This window comes from Rutidosis leptorrhynchoides, chromosome 2 (assembly GCF_046630445.1).
Source record: "Rutidosis leptorrhynchoides isolate AG116_Rl617_1_P2 chromosome 2, CSIRO_AGI_Rlap_v1, whole genome shotgun sequence".
Classification (NCBI taxonomy): domain Eukaryota; kingdom Viridiplantae; phylum Streptophyta; class Magnoliopsida; order Asterales; family Asteraceae; genus Rutidosis; species Rutidosis leptorrhynchoides.
Genome location: NC_092334.1, coordinates 5765242 through 5771057, shown reverse-complemented (window position 1 = coordinate 5771057; position 5816 = coordinate 5765242). Strand labels below are relative to the sequence as shown.

Sequence of the window (5816 nt, the reverse complement as noted above, 5' to 3'; positions counted from 1 at the left end):
ACAAAATTCATGTAGTTTGGTGGCCTCAAGCTATAAATTTTAACTACAATATTATGATATTTTAAACATTATATACTCCGTATATTATACGTATTATTTTACATTGTATAATGATATGTCATCATTATTCATTAAAATATGAGTTTGCTAGCGACATCTTTAAAAATAATAATATTAATAAACAATTAAAATATTAATATTAATGAACAACTAAACGTCTTAAGTAAAATTCGGGTCAAAACCCGAAAATCCGGGTGCAACTACCATACCCAATGTAAAGAAACTTGGTGGGACCACTACACCCGACATAACGTGTTTGATAAATGGGCAGTTATGGTAGGGACCATGGCTCTATCCTATTAAGTGTTAATTGGTGATTGGTTTACGGGTATTATTTAATTTAATTTATAATAGATAGAGATACGGCAAACGTTCTTGCAATTTTATTGGAGATTCGACACTGCAGCTGTTTAATTTTCAATAATTAACAAGATCCAGATCGACCCGCGCGATGCGGCGGGACCTTTCGAGTTGCATACTCATATTTAACGTAGCAGGCGGTTCAGTCCGCGCGATGCTGTAGTTTTATTCAGTGAGTGATATTATTGTTAACAGATGGATAGTTATTCATAGTTACGTAGCGGTAGTTATACACATAAGCAAAATGGTTACGTCCATATAGACACACCCTAAAGCAAACTTAATAACATAGTCTTAGATACTGTTTGGTAGCGCTATTCTTTCTTGTTTTTGGCTGTTTTGTCTTCGTTCTCTGGGAATAGGATTCTTTTCGTCATTGTGTGACTTCCCTTTGCTTCCAGTTTGTTTGGTGTCGGTGGTAATGGTGTTGAGCTGCTTCCAGTAGTTTGATTTTCTGGTACTGATGTTGTTTTGCTTGTTGTTGTGCTGCTCACTCTTAGTTGGCCTTCCTATGCAGAATAAGGTACTTTAGACTGTAATATTATTATGTTTTTTTGTTTATTTTTGTTTATTTTTGTTTATGAGTTGGTGTTGGGTTTACCTCCAATTTTTGTGGTTTCCGAGATTATTTGATGTGCCTTGTCTTTTGGGTTGACGTCGATCTCAGTGTTTGGCGGTAAATGACGGTAGACTATGAATTCTGGATATCAGCACTACAAGCAGGTGACAGGAGAAAACCATCAAAGCAATGTTTTATAGATGTTGGATCTCAAGACGACCTGCAAACATTGTCAAATTTATAAAACTGCTAGTTCGAGATTCAAGAAGAAAAAAAACATTACATATCAAACCATGTTATTAAAACGCTGCAAATATGACTTTTAACTCAGTAAGTGGACAAAGTCTCTCGAACTAACAACATCTGACCAGAAGAAGCAACGAAGTCCAATTATGGAAATTTTGTAGTATGTAAATTTGCATCCGGATTAGCTTCCTTACCTTTACGCTTTTCAAAAGTGATGCTCAATACCTAATTTTCTTAGCTCCATAAAACCTTGCTCGGTTGCAAAATCCAAATACTTGCATCACATAAAACAATAGTTGGAAAACTTAAAATGGCTGCAAGAAGATCTTAAGATATGCGCTTTTTAAGACTCATGTTTGTTGGGTAGTTACCATCAACAGCATCATGTGGATTTGGTGAATGTTCACTACGCCCAATCTAAAACTCAAGACGTCACTTGGTAGTGTCCTCCTCAATACCAAGCCTTTTAGCTCTAATCCAGAAATACGTAAAGCATGGTTACCTGAATTGGCTGATCCATCCTGCAAAAGGTAAAGCATGGTTGAAGATTAGTGATGTTTATACTTTCAGGTGAACTACTCGAAAAGGTTCAGTGTTCAAATCCAGGCCAAGGCAGTTTAATTTTTACCCTTTTCCTTTCTCTGGCACTATAGCAATCCAAATCTTAAGCCTAATTCGATTAAGCCCATTAATTGCTAAATCCAATAACCCAGATCTTGACCCATTTTAGCTTGACTTGGCCCATCTTAATATCCAGATCCAATACTTGACCCATCTCGTAATTCATCGGACTTGGACAAATATGCATTGTGTGTACCCAACTTCAATTTTCGTATATTGTGTGTATGAAACTTTCAGTTTTAGTCTATTGTGTATTTTTAATGATGTGTGTATTGTATAAGATGCCACATACGTCATTCAATACATTATGAAAATTGCGTATACACAACTCATTGTATACAATTTAGTTACTTTTCGTGATACTAATCATTATAGTATGCAGTTTAACTTGGTCTTCATATCATGACATATGACATCTTTATTTTTTAACCTGCGCTACCAATTGCAATTGACAATGTAGAACTTATAAAACAGTCTAAAATGGGTGTTGGATATCAGAAAAAGAAAAATACCTGACTACGAATTGGAACTGAAAATCTGACTTTATCAACGAACAACAAAACGTCTCATTCCTACATATCTTTCTTTGCTGCTACAAATAATTCAATTAGGTCTAATAGTTTTCCAAAAAAATCATAACAATCAACAAATGAACAAACGACAATCTAATACTATAAAGTTTAATGAATAAAGTAATAGAAACGAACCTATATCATTAAAAGCCGCAGGCACCAGAATACTAATGTCACAATGACAGCTGCATTAGGCTACTATTACAACCTTTTACAGATGATTCCCCAACACGATTTTTCTTAACCATCGGAGTAGCCCAGCAAGCAGAACCACTCGCACCATCAGCCATTAATGATAAAGGAGACTCAAAACACTTGCTAGACTTCCTTTTTGGTGGCATTTTAATATGGTTTAACAATAACAAAGATGTGCTCTGCATCAACAACTAATTCATCGTTGGTTACCGAATGGACTAAAAAGAATTACATAAGAATGTATTAATTTCTAACAAAGTAACTGATATTGATAATTTAGTGGTGGCCAAATAGATATCTATCAAAACGGTTTAGCACAGCTTATGTACATAAATATGAAAATGAATATATAACTCCATCAATTAAATCCAAAAATTGATGTTAACCTAAAAGCTTTAAATTCCTATTTTCTATTTTGCGGTCAAATTCCATAGCTATATAACTCAAGAATCATATAAAAATTATGAAATTTAGATGCGCGTTACTGCGAGTGCTTCTTTTACATAATACGCGGTGTGTTTATTTGATGAAATAGCTATATCAACAAAGCAAAAGTAGCATAATGTTATTATAGTTGGTACAATCCTTATGTTGCATACAAAAGATTTCTTTTTTTACATTCGTATGTATAAGAAACTGGGGATTTAAGGTGCATAAGGATTGTTACAAAAGTGAGTGAAAGTTTCCTGTATTTGGTACAATTGCTGCTTCGTTGTCTATGTACACAAAAGAGGTTAGTTGGATATTTTGGGGGCTGGTTTTTTTTTTTCTCTTTTGGCTTCATTGGTGGGTGTATCTGCTGAGTCATTTCTAATATTTTTCAAGTGTTGAGCATAAATATTTACTTCCTAAACCACATACAAAATCCTACAGCATGAAATATGGACATTTGCCATATACAACTAAAAGTAAGACTTACACAAAAACCAAAACATTTTAAGAAATTATCACAACCCAAAAGCAAGTACTCGTATACGGAAAAAGTATGGTGCTGCTACTGATGTGTTTCTTTTTACCTGGTGTTGTGGCAATTGACGACGGCGGTTGCATGCCTCTTGACTTTAACTTGTGACTGCAAGGGTTGTCGTTTATCATTTTTTTTCAAGAAGTAAAATAAAAAAAAATTTATTCGATGCATTGGTTTGTACCTGATTTGTGTGGTGTTATGGGTGTTGGTGACGTTTGTTCTTGTGGAGTGTCGCTTGCACTGCTTGTTCCTATTTTAATGACCATTTGAACAACTAACTCTTGAATACCTACTTTTGCTATTTTGCTATAACAGAACTGAAAAAGAAGCAAATTTAATTTGGGATACCTTCTTTAATATCTCATTCTTTCAGTCTTGGCCTGCAATTTTTCTTTCCCGGAATCTTGTTTGATTGACTTCTTAGAGTTCTTTTGCATCTCGTCATTTCCAATGTCATAACCATAAATTATCCAAAAAAGAAGAAGCTGGAAACACATCAGGCACTTCGGTGGTTTTATCGATTCCGATAGTAACTGGTAACCCCTGTCAAACAAATAACAACAACAAAAGAAAAGAATAAATAAAAAATACATTCACTCAGCTACATCAAACAACCCATTAAACCATCACCGAATATAAGCAACAAATAAGAAAAAAACAATGTAAGTACCTCCAGTTACATTCTCATGTGAGGGTAAACAGGACTAATCTATCAAAGATGATACAACATCTGCATAAAAGGTATGCAAGACGACATTCACAAAGGAACAATAGAGATAAATCACCACCACAAAACGAACACGGATTAAGAACAGAAAGTCAGAAACATACCAACAATATTAAAACTTCCAAGCAATGGAAAACCACTCGAATCATGAACCACATATGCATAAGTTCCCACATTCTCATTTCGAGATTAACTGCACTAACCAAGGTAGTCTAATATTATCAATAACAAATACCAAACAAATTAAAGCCAAATTAACGAAAAGAAAAGGAATTGATTCGGTAATGGGGTAAATCCATCTAATCAATACCTCTAACTCTAATGGTTAAAACATTGATACATACACTCTCATGAATAGGTTGATTCACACTAAAATGATGGGACACATTGAAATTAACAACATAAGAGGCCAATCAGCTCAAGCTTCTAAAGCTATTTTTCTACAAATTTCATACAACACATAATCATTTATTCAAAATTAAACATCAACAGACCTTGTGTCGTGAGTGTAGGTAACAAAGTATATAATTTGCTTATATATCAGACAAACAGTATGCTTCATCTCATTTGTACTCCTGCAAAAAACGAATATATCAATTATCTTATGTTAAAAGACAACCTGATTATCAGAAATCCCAAAGCGATTTTACACGCAATAATGCCAAATATAACTCAAGCCCTAACAGATTGAAAAAGAAAATTATAAACCTAACCTGATTATAATTTAGATAGTCATTGTGTTGTCATTCGTTCTTTGATAGTCATTGTGTTGTCATTCGTTCTTACTGTAACGGATTTCAGGCAAACCGTTGAGTGGCAGAGGTGTTTCTGGTAGGGTTTGTGGCAGCGATGTTGTTGGCGGTGGAGGCGCTGCCGGCAGTGGCGATGGAGATCTGGGAGTGATGGAGGCGATTAAGTAGGAGGAGGGTGTGTGGGTGAGTAATCTGCATATAAAAAAATGAGCTACCCTAATTGTCGTTTAGGGTTAATAAAACGACGCAAATCAGGACGTCTTTTAGTCTGTTATATATTATATATTATATATATATATATATATATATATATATATATATATATATATATATATATATATATATGGGGTTAATTGTAAACTATAAAGTTTTAACTATTTATACAAAAAATAATCTGTCATCTAGTAAAATGACGGTCTGTCACGTGCACCCCGTTATCCTAAGGAACTTAGTCACGCAATATTACCCGATTCATATTGTAAATTACACTAATGGTCCCTGTAGTTTGTTGTAAATTCCGTCACTCGTCCATATCTCTTGAAAATTACATGGTTCGTCCCTATAGTTTTAAATATCAACGACGCTGGTCCCTGTGGATTAATATGATTATTATTATTATTATTATTATTATTATTATTATTATTGTTATTACTATTATTATTATTATATTATTATTATATTATTATTATTATTGTTGTTGTTGATGATGATGTTGTTGTGCATTATTATTATTATTATTATTATTATTATTATTATT

The 5816-nt window shown here is 33.6% G+C and overlaps 1 long non-coding RNA gene across 8 annotated transcripts; it reads right to left on the bottom strand.

Annotated features, from left to right (window-relative positions):
* Positions 1-555: 555 nt before the first annotated feature.
* LOC139890510 (uncharacterized) lies at positions 556-4904 on the bottom strand. Of its 8 annotated transcripts, none has more exons than XR_011773340.1 (12): positions 4802-4904; positions 4412-4500; positions 4251-4310; positions 3929-4123; positions 3762-3830; positions 3630-3685; positions 2554-2792; positions 2359-2435; positions 1597-1746; positions 1420-1499; positions 1022-1199; positions 556-929 (listed from the first exon to the last, which is right to left on the bottom strand). It is a non-coding gene; the product is annotated as an uncharacterized lncRNA (long non-coding RNA). The 8 variants fall into 8 exon arrangements; XR_011773341.1 differs by having other exon boundaries at positions 1420-1474; XR_011773338.1 differs by having other exon boundaries at positions 1022-1499.
* Positions 4905-5816: the final 912 nt, after the last annotated feature.